We start from the raw sequence: 16,075 nt of genomic DNA, 5'->3' as shown, positions 1-16,075 counted from the left end.
TTTAGATAGACCCCGGGACGACCCTCTCCAGGTAGCATCAATAGACATGTTGTTGGGACAGGGGCAATTTTAAGAGCCTCAGCTACAGGCACGGTTGATACCCCAGATATTACAACAGTCTCAGCTTCTAGCATTGGAGGCATTCAAAGAGCTCCCTGATTTGGGAACCCCTTCACCCCCTTATTTAAAGGTCACGCAGGGAGCGGGCGAATCTTTTGCCCTCTTTTTGGACCGCCTAAGGACGGCATTGGATAGGGCCCCTAATTTAACACCAGACGCCAGATCGGCATTGGGGGTAGATTTAGCCCTTCAAAATGCTAACCCCACGTGTAAGAAGATTTTGGTGACTTTACCAAAATCGGCCTCCCTAGTCGACATGATTGAAGCCTGCACTCGTGCTCCTTTGGTGGAGGAGGAGGATAAGGCAAAGATTCATGCACGCGCCTTGGCGGTAGCCTTGAATACCTCCAAGTCGAATTGGCGTAGAGGAAAGGGGGGGGCGTGTTATCAGTGTGGAAAGATGGGTCATTTAAAATGGGATTGCCCAAAGAAAAGAGGTCAGCCACAAAACAATGCACTTCCCTCCCCGTTTCCCAGGACGTGTAATCGATGCGAAAAATTCGGTCATAAAGCTACTGAGTGTCACTCCCGGTTTAAAAAGGATGGGACCCCTTTATCGGGGTCGGGAAACACCCCGCGGAGCGCCAGCCGGCAGGGCGTGAGGACAAACAATACGCCGGCTGCTTGGACAGCCTCCGCGGGGCAACTTCCGGCAGCGCCGGAGTTGATTTGGCCACCGACTTTACATTAGAGAATGATGAGGTAAAACTTGTCCCTTCCGTGGCCTCTGGACCGCTGGGGCATGGGCTAAGTGCATTATTGATTGGCAGATCATCTTCTTCCCTTAAGGGGCTTTTTGTGCTTCCTGGGCTAATTGATGCTGATTATAAAGGGAACATAGGGATTATGGTACGAGCTATATGCCCGCCTATTACAATAATGGCCAGAACTAAAATTGCACAATTAATACCCTTTCATGCAATTGTTCCTGTAGTCATCCCAGATAAGAGGAACTGGGGGCTTCGGGTCATCCAGTCAGGTAGACCCCACACCACTCACAACGGCATTTGTTTTGTCAGTGGGACAGGATTGTCCCACTAGATTGGTTCAATTTCAAGGCCCAGATGGTGCTTTTTTTGAGCATCAGGTCCTTGTTGATACTGGGGCAGATGTGACGGTGTTGCCCCTGCAAGGTTGGCCGGCGACACGGCCACTTCGACCGGTAACCACACCTCTTCAGGGCATTGGCGGACAGCGTGAGCCCATGCTGAGTGAATTTTTTTATTGACATTACTGATGTAATCGATAATACATTAAGGGGGTCAGTCCACCCTTACCTTGTCGATACAACTATTTGGTTGTTGGGGAGGGATTGTTTGAGTCAATGGGGGGTGGTGATTAGCTCCCCCCCTTTCCACTAGCGGCCGCTGAGGAGCGGCCAACCCTGGCATTAGAATGGAAATCCGATGAGCCAATTTGGGTTGCTCAGTGGCTGCTGCCAACAGAAAAACTTGCCACATTAACAAAACTAGTCGAGGAGCAGGTACGTCTTGACCATCTAGAACCCTCGGTTAGTCCATGGAATACACCTGTATTCACTATCCTAAAGAAATCAGGAAAATGGCGCTTGCTACAAGATTTGCGTGTCATTAATGCTATTATGGTCGATATGGGTGCTCTACAGCCCGGTTTACCTGCCCCGTCCATGCTCCCCTCGGGGTGGCCATTACTAATCATTGACTTGAAGGATTGTTATTTTACTATTCCATTACACCCGCGAGACAGAGAGCGCTTTGCTTTCTCTGTTCCAATGGTAAATCGCAAAGCACCTTCCATACGGTATCAATGGAAGGTTTTGCCCCAAGGAATGAAAAATTCCCCTACCATCTGCCAGCTCTTCGTTGCATGGGCAATACGCCCAATCCGAATGAAGTATCCCCAATGGAAAATATATCATTATATGGATGATCTTTTATTTGCGGCACCAGTAGCTTTTGAACCCATGGTTATAACGCAGATCACCTTTACGTTAGCAGAAGCTGGTTTGTTTGTGGCGCCAGGAAAGGTTCAAACTAAAGCCCCTTTTTTGTATTTGGGACTTCGGATCACTGACTGCACCGTACGCCCCCAGCAGTTGAAAATCTCTCCTCATGTTCACACACTGTATGATGCACAGAAACTGCTAGGTGAACTGCAATGGCTTCGCCCCCTTTGTGGCATCACAAATCAGAATATAACTCCTCTTCTTCCCTTATTAGAAGGGGGGAGAGCCCCTGGAGATAAATGACAACTGTCGGTATTACAGAAGCAAGCATTACAATGAATAGGACAGAAGGTGGGGGAGGGTTATTCTGGGAGATATCGGGAAAACTTACCCTTTATGGTAGTGGTTTTTAACCTAGATGCAGTATTGGAAGCGCTATTATTTCAGTGGGATACAAGGGATAAAGACCCCCTAGTCGGTTTGGAATGGATATTTCCACCCTGTAAAAATGTGCGTACGGTAACTTCCAGAATTGAAGCAATAGCCATGCTAATAGTGCAAGCACGGAAAAGAGTAACTGTAATGACAGGACTTGATCCGCATCAGATTTTGTTGCCATTTTCAAAAACGATGATTACACATCTGTTGATGTATAACACTGTGTTTGCTGTTGCCCTAGCAAATTATCAGGGACAATTGAGTTGTCATTACCCTCCCCACCGCCTGTTTTCTTCCCCGTTGCAGTTGGAAAAACACCTTATGAGACAGGAGAATCCAGTGACAGGAATAACAGTATTTACCGATGCGGCGGGGCGAACAGGGAGAGCAGGGGTAGTCTGGTGGGATGGACATACTTGGGCCCATAAGAAGGTTATTAGCGAGGGATCGGTACAGATATTAGAACTCCTAGCTCTACTTTTGGCATTCGATCACTGGAACCAAGAAGCGCTCAACGTGATGAGCGATTCTAAGTATGCCGTGGGGTTAGTAAACAGGTTGGAGAGAGCTATGCTGGGAAAGGTTCATAATCCAGCATTGCAACCGATACTCTTGCGCCTTTGGCATCGACTCAATGAAAGAAAGTATCCATACTTTGTAGGCCATATAAGGAGCCATACTGGTCTGCCTGGATACTTAAGCACGGGCAACGATCAGGCGGATGCACTGGTGGGATCCGTGGTAGTACCCGGTTTGAGCAAGCTCGCCTGTCTCATGGATTTTTCCATCAATCAGCGAAAGCCCTAACACGACAATTCTCTCTACCTATATCCCAAACCCGAAGTATTGTAGCCTCTTGCTCAGAATGTAATAGGTTGACACCCACCTTTCCTGCCGGGGTTAATCCCCGAGGTCTAGAGGCTTTAACATTATGGCAGTCAGATGTCACCCAATATAACCAATTCGGAAAGCAAAAATACATCCATGTGTCAGTAGACACCTTCTCTGGAGTTATCTGGGCTACACCCCACGCGTCCACGGACAGTAAGGATGTGATAAAACATTGGCAGGCATGTTTTGCTGCATTAAGGGTGCCCCGATCGATAAAGACAGACAATGGAGCTGGGTATGTGGTCAGGCGCACCGCAACCTTTTTGCAAATGTGGGGGATAATACACAAAACAGGAGTGCCAGGCAATTTGATAGGCCAGGCCATTATTGAACGATCTCATAGTACTTTGAAAGGAATGTTGGATAAGCAGGCACAAACTGGACAGGATGCAGTAGTTCAGACACCAGCTGGGCGATTAGCTAAAGCGGTATATGTCCTTAATTGGTTGCAACCTAGTAGTGCTGATAACAATCATGTTCCAATGCAAAGACATCTAGGAAATATTGGGATAGAACATGAGCAGAAGAAACCTAAGGTGAAATAGTTTGATTATGCCTCTCAACAATGGAAGGGGCCAGCACAATTGCTAACCTGGGGATGGGGTTATGCTTGTGTCTCCCTTGATGAAGGTCCTCGGTGAATACCTGCTAAGTGGGTGCGGCCGTGGCTACAGCAACCTCGCTCGCCCTTGAACCCAGCGCCTGGAGAACAAGATCCCACGCTTGGAGGGGAAGCATCAGAGGAGGTTGTGCTTGTGGCCATATCCTGTTTATTTCCAGAATGAGGATGTGGGTTATCGATATTGTTATAGTGTTATTGCTTGGGTTACAGGGTGGTTGCCTTCTTTGGGGTGGCTTCGGCAATTATTTGGAATTATAGTTTTTATATGTATTGGTCTTATTTGCCTATGTTGCTGTTTGCAATGTCTCCCCTCCTTGTTCAATATGTTCCGTGAAATGCATCGCTCTACCCCTGTTGGGTCGCCCCTGCTGATGAATGAAAATTGGATGGAACTATGCAAGTAGCCGGTGGTTCGTGTGTCATGTAATAATAAGGGAGGAGATGTGAGAACATGGTGTATTTGTGAGCAAGTTGAGAGTATTTGTGGGATAGTTGGGAGCGCGGTGAACTTTTAATGAACTTTTGGTGAACCATTGAGAGGCGTTTTTTGCTTTTAATGTTACTATTATAGAAAATGCTTTTAATTTAGAGAAATTAGTGTGTTGGAATATTAAACAGTGTAATCTAATTTTTGAAATATTAACTGACTTATTAATCGATGTAGATAGCATTTGCCATGCAGTTTTATACAATAGTGCTGCAATTGAATTTTTGTTATTAGCACATGGACACGGATGTAAAGATTTTGAGGGTATGTGTTGTGTTAATTTGTCAGATCATTCTCACTCTGTTCATGAGTTACTTGCAATATTAGAACAAAATATGAACAACATCATTATAGCATACTCTTATTAATTGGTATCTGTATTGGTATAATTTGTTTGTGTGGTCCATATATAGTTCAATATATGCGTTGGGGAATGTCACGGATGATTCAAGCTGCTTTTAAACAAAAAGGGGGAGATGTGGGAAATGCTGAGTATCAGATATTTTAGAAATGTGTACCAAGTAATGGAAAAGAACAGTACAAGAGGCGGGGCTGCGGGTAACAAGTTGAAGAACAAGGCCAGAAGATTTTGGCTGGACTGAGGACTAAACTTTGGCTGAACTAAGGACTAATGATATAAGCAGCACCTGAGAGTCTTTACCACCACAAGACAATGGAACCCAAAGATAAGAATGATGAGAACATTGGGTGATAAACAACAGAAAAGGAATAAACAAGTGCTGTATATATATGGCTGTGGGAAGGGAAATAAAGTGCTTTTTACCAGCAACTGTTTCAGTTGTCCTGTGAGCCAGCCTGCTAGCAGCAACAGTTGGCTACTTGCATCACAGCAGCCCCCACAGTAGATTTGCCCACTCCAAATTGATTCCCGACTGACCGGTAGCTGTTTGGCATTGCAAGCTTCCACAGGGCTATTGCCACTCGCTTCTCAACTGTGAGGGCTGCTCTCATCTTGGTATTCTTGCGCCGCAGGGCAGGGCAGGGGAAAGCAAGTCAAAGTTCCATGAAAGTGCCCTTACGCATGCGAAAGTTTCGCAGCCACTGGGAATCGTCCCAGACCTGCAACTCTATGCGGTCCCACCAGTCTGTGCTTGTTTCCCGAGCCCAGAATTGGCGTTCCACCGCATGAACCTGCCCCATTAGCACCATGATGCCCACATTGGCGGGGCCCGTGCTTTGAGAGAAGTCTGTGTCCATGTCCTCATCATTCTCGTCACCGCACTGATGTCGCCTACTCGCCCAGTTTCGCTTTGCCAGGTTCTGGTGCTACATATACTGCTAGATAATGCGCATGATGTTTAATGTGATCCTAATTGCCAAAGTGATCTGAGCGGGCTCCATGCTTGCCGTGGTATGACATCTGCACAGAAAAAAGGCACGGAACGATTGTCTGCTGTTGCCCTGATGGAGGGAGGGGCGACTGACAACATGGCTTACAGGGAATTAAAATCAACAAAGGGGGTGGCTTTGCAAGAAAATGAATGGTTCATCAAGGATAGAACTCAAAACCTCAAGGATAGAACTCAAAATTGGGTTTAGCAGGCCGTCGATTTCACAGAGGGAGGGAGGAGAAAATGAATACAAAACAAATCTGGTCTCTCTCTCTTTATACATCTTTCTGGCAGCAGACTGTGCAGTACTACCGCTAGCCATCGTCATCTCCTGGGTGCTCAGCAGAAGACGGTGCAGTATGACTGCTGGCCATCGTCTTCTGCTGGCTGTAGATTAAAAGACAGTACGCTGCCGGTAGGACTGAATCGCCATGAGAAGAAACTTAAAAGGGAAATGACCTGGCTGAGTCACTCCCATGTTTGCCCAGGCACCCCTGACCTCATCGAGGTCGGTTAAAAGAGCACCCTGGACTACGTCGACGACGGCTACCAGTCATACTGCGCTGTCTGCTGCCAAAAGGCAATAAACTGTTGTTGTGTAGCAATGCAGTACCGTGTCTGCCAGCACCCAGGGGACATACGGTGACGGTTAGCTGAGCAGGCTCCAAGCTTGCCGTGGTATTGGCGTCTGCACAGGTAACTCAAGAAAAAAGGTGCAAAACGATTGTCTGCCCTTGCTTTTACGGAGGGAGGGAGGGAAGGGGGGCCTGACGATATGTACCCAGAACCACCCGCGACAATGTTTTAGCCCCATCAGGCACTGGGATTTCTACCCAGAATTCAAATGGGCAGCAGAGACTGCGGGAACTGTGGGATAGCTATCCACAGTGCAACGCTCTGGAAGTCGACAGTTGCCTCGGTACTGTAGACACACTACACCGACTAGATGCACTTAGAGCATTTGTGTGGGCACACACACAATCAACTGTATAAAAACGCTTTCTATAAAATCGACTTCTATAAATTCGACCTAATTTCGTCGTGTAGACAAGGTCTTAGTGAAGTAGTAATTGCCAGATGGGTCAGGCCAGTGGTCTATCTAGTCTAATCCAGTATCCTGCCTGGCAGGAACAGTTGCTTAGAGGAAGGTACAATAGGTCTGAACTGAGTAATTATAGACTAACCTGCCCATACAGGGAGATTCTTCTTAACACCTGTAATTTACAGATTAGCTCATGCCTTGAAACAGGAGGATTTACATCCCCTCTAAAAAAATGTTTTAAAATGACAACTTCAACATAAAGATGGCCAATCTTTATTAAATACTAGTAAGCACTTGGGGGTGAAAGTTGCCTTACAGTCTATATTATTTAAAATTTTTCAGATGGAGCTTGGAAGTTTTGCCACTGACTTCAATGGACTCTGTATCAGGTCCTTGATAGGCCTCACCTAAATAAGCTAATAAATTATTAGTGGTTTTATCAACAAAGTCAACCAGAGGCTTAAGCGATGGGTGCATGCTTTTATAAATACAAAAACTAAAAGGTATCAGGTGCAGATTAACAAAGTCAATCTAATTGCCAGGGATGCAGCAACCCTACAAAGCAGGGAAGACAGTAGTGATGAATGTATATTATACTGAAAACAACTATTTCCATCTTGCTAAAATATAAGATTTAAAGCAATAAGAAAATATTTCAGAAGGAAAAAGTCTATTACTTTCATTCCTTTGGCAAGATTTTTGGAGGTTTCCTTTGTCTACCCTATTCCAGGTGTAGCCCACCATATAGGAAAGTAGCATGTCCTAGTATTCAGTCTGAGACAAAGTAAAAAAAAAAAACTAATATTTACAGCAATGTTGGGCCCAATTCTGAAAAGTGATGAGAGCTGTCCTGTCCCATCAGCTTCAACAGTAGTAGTGAGTCTTCAGCAACTTCCTAGGATGAGGCCCCAAAAGAGCAAACATAATACTAAAACATTTCACAGTACATGTATACAAGGATGGATAGTATCAAAGAAGTGACATATATAATCCAACATCATGGTGGTCAGATGCTATGGTAACGTGGGCCTTATAAATCCCTCAACAGATAAACATAAGGGGAAGTGGAGATAAAGACTGGAGATTGTAAGCTGTACTCACTGGTTCTTTAGGCAAGCAAGATGAATTTGGCAAGACTGGCCCCAATGATATAAGATCAGCTCACGCTCTTTAGTACCAGCCTAAAAACAAGGTTACTGAACTGCATGCATAAGTACATTTTGTTACTGTGTGTAGCCAGACAGACAGACAGGCCCCCCAATTCTCCTTGCATCAGTTACCACCTGCAGATATTTAACAACTGCAATGTCTGTGGGATTTTGTTCTCCAGGAGTTCCCCAAAAGCAAACATCAAAGGAACGCCACCACCAAACTCAAGTTTCTCATAAATTCATTCAAAACAAAAGTACAGCCCTTGTGTGCGAAGGACTGAATGGTGCTAGTCAATCCAATCAATCACTTGGACATTATTGCAACAAGTTTGCACGAGGGATCTACAGTCTAGATTCTCTCATTACAAATTGGCAAAGATTGACAAAGTTACAGAGATGACTCATTGTAGTGTGTGGGGAGGAGATAGTAATGCACTCCACACCTTCTCATGACCCATTTACCCCTAGCTCACCTTGAAAGACATCCTCCCCCGTTCACACAGGAGCATTCTGGACAAAGAGCCAACATTCCACATTTACTGGACAAGCAATCATGTAACCAATGCTAACAAATCCCTAGGCATGTGCTTCTTACATGTCTGGATACTGCATGAGAACGTTACACAGGCCAGACCAAAACCACAACTACACAGAAAAGAAAAAACAGACAGCAATGCTGTCTAGAGATTACAGTGAGGAGAGTCTGGACTCCTTGGTTCTATTCCCAGCTCTGCCATTGACCTGCTGCGTGACCGAGGCCAAGACAATTAACCTGTCTGTTTCCTCATTTGTAAAAATGGGGATAATACCTACCCCAAAAGGGTCGCTGTGAGGCTTGTACGTCTCTAAAGTGGTTTGATATGAAACAGAGTAAAGACATATGAAGCATTTGTGTACAGAACACAAAGCATTTTATAAAAAAATAAGTATGCCAACTATGAATATTTGGCTGATATGACTAATTAGAGCACAGTCCATGCAGTAATCCAACAAGTGAGTCAGATGCAGGTTACTGTGCTTTGGCAGGCACTATAGTTCAAGGAAGTTGAGCAGCTATTAATAATGTACGTTATTTTAAATAAATGTAAAAACTTCCATCTTGAAGGAGCCCAAAGTGTTTTATAAACTATATACACAACACCTGTCTGTGCAATTCAGCCACATGGGGGATGGAGGGTGTCAGCCATCCTACAGACAGCACCCTGTACAACTGCATGGGGGCTAAGGGAAAGAATTTTGAACAAGCACACCAGGGCAATTTCCTACTCTTACAAAAGGCATCATGCAAACATAATGCCATGCAGAACAGGCATCTCCCTTGGAAAGAAGAATCTGTGAGTTTCTGTGATTCAGACCTGCAGCCACCCTTCCATGTACAAATCTTTGTGGTTTGGAGAGAGGCTCTCATTTTAGTGCAGGTGATCGTAAAGCAGTTATTTATAAGCTCTACCTGCTAGGAAGCATTTTATAGTGAGTTTTAATGAGATATTTAAAGCCCTACAACATGTTTTGGAAGTCTCCTCTGATGCTTGAACATAGTATCACTTCCCTCCAGCCCTCTCTGGTCTATTTAGATTATAAACTCTTCAGGGCAGGGGGCTCTCATATTCTATATTTGTACAATGCCCAACATAGTGCCCTGATCACTGTTGGGTCCATTGATACTACTCATATAATAAATAATACAAAATTAAATTTCCTCAGCTGGAAAAAAACCTCTGCAGGGAGTTTATTGAAATAAACACAATGGAAGCAACATGTAGCCTCATAACTAAAAAGTTCAAATCGCTTAAAAGAATGGAAATTCAATGCATTTAAACAGTGGAAATGAACTGCAAGATGATAAAAAAAAAATCTGCAAAACAAGAAAGGGCTGCATGGGGGTCAGAGAGCTAAACTGGAGCAAATAACTGAAACAGTGCAGATCCTCTTCCCCATTAGGGTGCACTGGAACACCAGGGCAAGCTGGATAAGGGAGTATATGTGTACTTTGAGCCAATCCCTAATAGCTTTGTCCACCGCGGAGAATTGCACCACTGCAACATGCAATAATGTAAATGAAGCAGTGCAAGTTGCCAAAGTGCACCATACAATCTAGCTATCCTGTTTCAAGTCCACTGTGTCCCTACAGCACTTCCTGCACTTACACTGCATTGATAGCCATCCCACAGTTCCAAACACAGCTTCCCATCCAGTTTTCTGTTAAAAGAGAAATATCACTTCTCTTCCAAGTCCTGGAGCACAGAGCCTTGACTAGAGAGTTCAGTGAAGACACTTACAGGCCTGGGCTGGGAGGACTAATTGCACCAGGGCAGCTGAAATGGCAGTGCTTTCAGTCTGTTGCAGCGGAGCAGAAGAAAGAACCCAGGCAAGCTGCAACTGCAGAGGCTTTGCTCAAAACAAGTGCAGCTGAAACAGTGCTGGGAAAATTGTGCAGCACTGGAAGAAAGCTCATGTGTGTGGATGCAAAATGTGGTACAAGTATTGAAGGTGCTTGCAAAAGTAAAGTTCTCTCATGTAATCAAGGGTCACAAAACACCACTGCAATACTGCCAAACCTAAGCACTGAAAAATAATTTGTAAGGCGCCCACACATAAAAAAAAGAGAGAGACTTTTCAAAACCAATATATGTTGAGGGTTCTCTCTCATTTTCATTTTTCTGGTTTTTGAACCTTTATGGTATACCTGGATAACATTTTTCAACCATACCAGCAAAAAATTTACTCTTTTCATTAAAGTAGTAGTTCTTAACCTGGGGTGCACGAGATGTCCTTTCTGGGGGTGCGAGACATGCCAGATTTTTTTAGAAGATAAATCATCAAAAACACAAATTAAGCACAGGCTCATAAATACAACTTCTTTGTCTCATCAAACCTATGTATTTATTAACATTATACATTTTTAAACAATTACTGTTGTTATTTACAAAGTTTAAGTTTTCAAGTTTTTAAGCTAATTGTAGTGTAATTTTTGATAAGGGGTGCGAGAACTTATTTTCAGACCTAAAGGGGTGCAAGCTGCAGTAAAGGTTAAGAACTACTGCACTAAAGCAAGACTTGATGTAATCACATGACTCCAGAAGCTGGGGGATTTAAGAAAAATACCAAATAGTAAGGGGGCCTGCAACAACAGAGTGAAAGATGGTGGTCACGCTGCCACTCCCGCAAACCACCCCCTAAGACCTCCATGAGGAGAGACACTCACACCTCTATATATAAAACCTCCAGGTCTCAGGGCTGGGGGATAACGATGGGGGAGGGGAATACAGGCAAACTGTGGTGGCTAATTCCCCCAACGGGACACCCAGGCAGCTCTCAACCTGGCAACCCCTTCTCCAGGCCCCTAGGTCACAGGGAGCCCCGTAAAGTAGGGAGAAGTGAACACAACCAAACAGGAACTAGTCCCCACGCCCCGGGGAGAGCAGCTCCCACCCCGGCAGCCCCAGCTCCCAGGGAGTCCAGTCGAGAGAGAAGGGGAATCTCCTGGAGCCCCCTGCCTAGGACACTGCCCGGCTGGTCATCCCGCTGGCTGCACGGTACTTACCAGCCTTCCCTGAGCTCTTCCTTGTCCCCCCCCTCGGGCGGGCTGAGCAGCTCCCCAGGGCGCCCCGCCAGCCCTTCTCGCCTCCTACTCCAACAGCGCTAGGACCGCCATCTTTATTACTGGCAACTACCCCATTTTTTTGTCACGGCACCACGCGTTCGACTTCAGGCACGGCTCAAGACACCGCCGTCTGGTTGGTCAGATCCAGCCCGGGCTGCGGTATGCCGCACTGTGATAGGTCTGATACGGATGAGGCAAGACGCTGTACATCCGCCCTTTCCTCAAGCGAGTCTGTGCTGGGGCTGCCTCGTGCTTGCCAGGCTTTGGGTTGCGGCCCATGGATTGCAACTGCAGCTGGTCGTTGAGCACCGCGTAAGAGCTTGTGCGTGCTCTGGCAAACTGCAGGGCAGAGTCCCGGGCCCTAAAGGCTGCCACCTGCGGAGCTTATTGCAAGGGGCAGTATGGCTGCTGCCGCCAGTGTGCAGGAGGCACTATAATGCCACAACGCAAAGTGACAGGGCCAGGATAATATCCCATAGGGAGTGAACACCCCACAAACGGGTTCCTCACAGCGGGGAGCGTGTCCTGCGCCTTGCACAGCGCTGAGCATATTGTCAACCCGTAGCAAATTAAAGTAGCAAGCATCACTTTGTGGGTCTTTCGCACAGGGTCAGCAAATCGCTGCATGTGAAGGGTGACACCTACAGATGTGCCTCTGCAACATCCTCATTGCTCAGTTTAAAGAGCAAAGTAGGTCCCCGCTAAGAGGAATGCAAAGGGAGATGATTCTAGATGGCGAAAGAATAGAGGGAGAGAGTGGGACACAGAGAAGAAATGAAAAAGCACTGCTGGTTTAAAAAACAAGGGAAATCAAGACAAGTCAGAAAAAAATATCAAGCTCATCTAAATGGAAACCTAAAGAATGAGGATTTTAAAAAGGAAATGGAGGAAGTGTTGGGCAGGAAGAGAGACAGTGTATTTTATTTAGCTATAGAAAGTTTTACACATCATTTTGAATTTGTGATGGGTTGGCTGTTTTGAAAACAAACAAACACACACATACACACTCTCTCTCTCTCATTGTAAATGTCCTCAGCCTCCATTATATCCCCTCTTTTGATTCCACTTCATGTTTTTGAAAGGCTAATGGATATGTTCTCAAGTCTGAAAATAAATTGGGACAACCCTGCAAATACCAAAGCAGGTTGATGTGATGATTGATAGAATTATTTATTACAGTAGAATCCTGATTTACGAACCTTAATAATCAAAACCTCTTTTCTGAACTACAAGTGTGCTGGCCGTTAAGCAAGGAGTTTGAGACAGGAATATGGTAAATTATGAGAGGCCAAGCTTCAGTTCTGCAGAACACCTGACTTCTATAGTGTTGGAGTTAAATACCTGCAGATCTTAAGAGTTCCATAGAAGTTTAACTTCAGCTCACTTGAGTTTAGGGACCTGACTATAAATTGGAAAGCTGATGAGTGAGGTTCACAAACTCCCAATTTTCTGAACCCCTAGTTACCCAAACCAATTTGATGGAGCCCAAGCAGTTAGGAAAACAATCAGGATTCTACTGTACTTACATGGTGCTTTAGATGCAAATAAAAAGACAGATCTCTGAATATTTTACAATCTAGATTATACATAACATCAGGGAATGACAAGAAAAGGGAAGTGAAGAGGGTATAGGAGTACAAGAGCTGTAACAGTGTAAGATCATGAGACGTACTTAATGCTACATGTGCATCTTTTTAGTTCTACTTTTGATTTTTTTAAATAAATTAAGTACATTTAAGTTGTAGATATTTTCTAAATAAAGGTCAGGTTGAAAGTAGATACTGAGCAGGGACCAGAGTCAGGGCTTCAGGGTTCTAATCCTGGCTCAGAGACTGATTCACTGTGTGATCTTGGAAACATCACTAATAGGCCTTATCCCACAAACATTCCATATATGGAATTTCTATTGATGTTAACGGGAATTCTGCACTCGGAGGGGTTAATGGATTGGACTGTTAACTTCTCTGTTCCTCAGTTTCCCCATATATAAAATAAGTCTAATAATATTCACCACTTAGGATTGTTTGGAGACTGAACTGAATAATGTTTGTAAAGCATTTTGAGATTCTTAGATGAAAGGCATTATTGAAATACAATATTATTATTATAAAGATGCTCTGAAGAGCAGGAACCCAAAGAAATTAAACCCTCCTGTAATTTCTGAAGGATTAAGAAAGAAATTCAAAGAAAGGTCACTTCATTTCTACCCATTCCTGGGTTGGGATAGAGAAGGAAAACTGAATAGAAAATACCTAATCAAGAATCATTATCAACTGAGATTAAAAGAAAATCATGCCAATTGTTTAGAGTACTTGAAAACCCATAGAACACAGACCTGTTCTGCAATGAGATACACTGATTTATTTGTGTCTTAGCTTTAAAACTATTTCCTGATTTTTATCTTTATTTTGTAAAAATACTATCATTTTCTAGAATAGTGGTTTACAATTTTATGGCTTATAATAGTGGTTTTGGATGATTACTCTGGAAAATTGCAATATTTATACAGGGGTATAGAACAGGATGGCTAAGTTACTATAACTTTCCAAATTAGCTGCTAAAACTATTTACAAAATTTTTTTTTCCCTTTTCTTTTCATTATTGACTCACTTCATACAGGCCTGCAGCGCCATTGTGGTAGGGAAGATGTGCATGCAACAGGAATTCATTTTTGCAAGCCGATATGCACAGTCTGAAAATATTTTATTCATGCTCCTAGTGCCTTTGGTGTAGGGATACACTATCTCCTCTTGGGAAGATAACATATGTGCTGATGGAGCTACAGCTCAATTTGCAGTAAGCTTCCGCCTTCTGAATGGTTTGCAATAGGCGACAGTTCCAAGGGAACTATTTGACCTCACTGCATGTGCCTTTCAGTCAGCCTCAGTCAGAATGTGCTGCTGCTGGTAGTGCAGAAATGAGAATTTGAGTGGGAGCACTTTAAAGCAGGTAGTGTATGCAAAATGTCCTTTCCTTTTCTCTTTTGCTGTATCTAGAGCTCTGTAGCAAGGCATTGAAGAGGTTTTTAATCAAATGTTTGATTGCGTAGCATGTATAATCAATAAGGCAAAATAATTTAAAATAACAAAACGGGTAGAGGGGAATTCTTACATTTAAAAATAATTAATTGCTCTGACTAATTTTTTCTATATGTTTTATGTCAGATGTTAGAAAATGACAATATTTTGAAGTTTGTATGATGATGAGAGAAAGTAAGTGAAAAAAAGTGATTGGAAAGGGGTTACTTAAAAAAAATAATATACAAGAGTTATAATCATCTAAGGGTGATTGTGGGCAGTACTTGGAATATTAATTTTATCAGGACAACACTGATTGTAGGGTGTTGTGTTTATTTCCAATTATATTTAACTTAATGTATATTTATATAGAAGGCACATATACATATTACATGCTCCATATGGAATGTGTATTCTGCTTTTTTATGGCTTTACAAAAAAACAGGATCTGCTTTGTTTTTCTCATGAAAGGAAATTGAACTGACTATTCCAAGCTGTACTGAAAGTGACAGATGATTAAACTGGGTAAAAGGAGGAAAGCGGAGGCCCTTTTGTACTAAAGAAAGGGAGATCGCATACTCCAGCTATACCCAATTCCCCTTTACAGGTTCTTCCAGAGTTATAAATAGATCCTTTAAGGGTTAGCCAACTCGTTTCATTGTTTCGTTTCCTAACATCAGCAATGGCTAACCCTTATTGTGTACTCTGGGTCCCAGGTATAGCAATACTGGCCACGGGGTTCTCATTCTTACATAATCATGTCCTTTCTTCTCTTTGTGACCATAGAAACACCCATAGTAAGCTTTATTACATTCTTCCCAGCTCTCGCGGCTTCATTGCAAGGCTCCTGATTTTTTGTATTTCTTTATTTTCTGATTTAGAGGCCTGGCTGAGTTTTGTTTTCTGGCCTGTAAAAGTCAGAACAATCCCTGTTTATTGCAGGTGATGTTTAAGCTGCTTTACAAGCACTCTTGAAATCTGTAACTGTTAAATTTGAGGAGCATAATCTTGGCAGATTGGCTGCTCTGTCTGGTTCACAAGCACCAACACTTAGATGGGCCATTAAAAAAAAACACACTGTGGTAATGACTTAATTTATAAGACTGTTGAAATATATACATAAAATAAGCTATGGCACTATGTCATGAAGATTTCTTAAGGGAGAGAGTAGTCTAATGGTTAGAACGATTAACTAGAAGTCAGGAATTTTTTATTCTATTGCCAGCTTGGACACTGACTTAGTGTAAGACATTGGACAAGTCCCTTAACCTTTGCTTCAAATTTCCCCATCTGTAGAATAAGGATTATAATACTTGCAGGGACAATACCAGGTTAAATCTCTCTCTCTCTCTCTTTCTCCCTCTCACACACACACACACAGCCCTTATATGTGTTATTTCTAATTTAGATTACTAAAAACTGAAAGA

At 43.5% G+C, this 16,075-nt stretch overlaps 1 protein-coding gene across 6 annotated transcripts in view; it reads right to left on the bottom strand.

Moving 5' to 3' along the window:
- Window positions 1–11,698, bottom strand: part of TMEM94 (transmembrane protein 94) — a 104,105-nt gene extending 92,407 nt beyond the window's left edge. For 3 of the 6 annotated variants that reach the window (XR_006275766.1, XR_006275765.1, XM_038371379.2), the window contains exon 1: window positions 11,572–11,694. The gene's annotated coding sequence lies outside the window, so the exon portion shown is untranslated. Of the gene's footprint in view, window positions 1–11,571 lie in introns of all 6 variants that reach the window. The other 3 variants (XM_038371373.1, XM_038371374.2, XM_038371370.2) reach the window with 2 other exon arrangements.
- Window positions 11,699–16,075: the final 4,377 nt, after the last annotated feature.

The sequence above is a fragment of the Dermochelys coriacea genome, chromosome 14 (assembly GCF_009764565.3).
Source record: "Dermochelys coriacea isolate rDerCor1 chromosome 14, rDerCor1.pri.v4, whole genome shotgun sequence".
Classification (NCBI taxonomy): domain Eukaryota; kingdom Metazoa; phylum Chordata; order Testudines; family Dermochelyidae; genus Dermochelys; species Dermochelys coriacea.
This window is presented reverse-complemented; position numbering and strand designations above follow the sequence as displayed.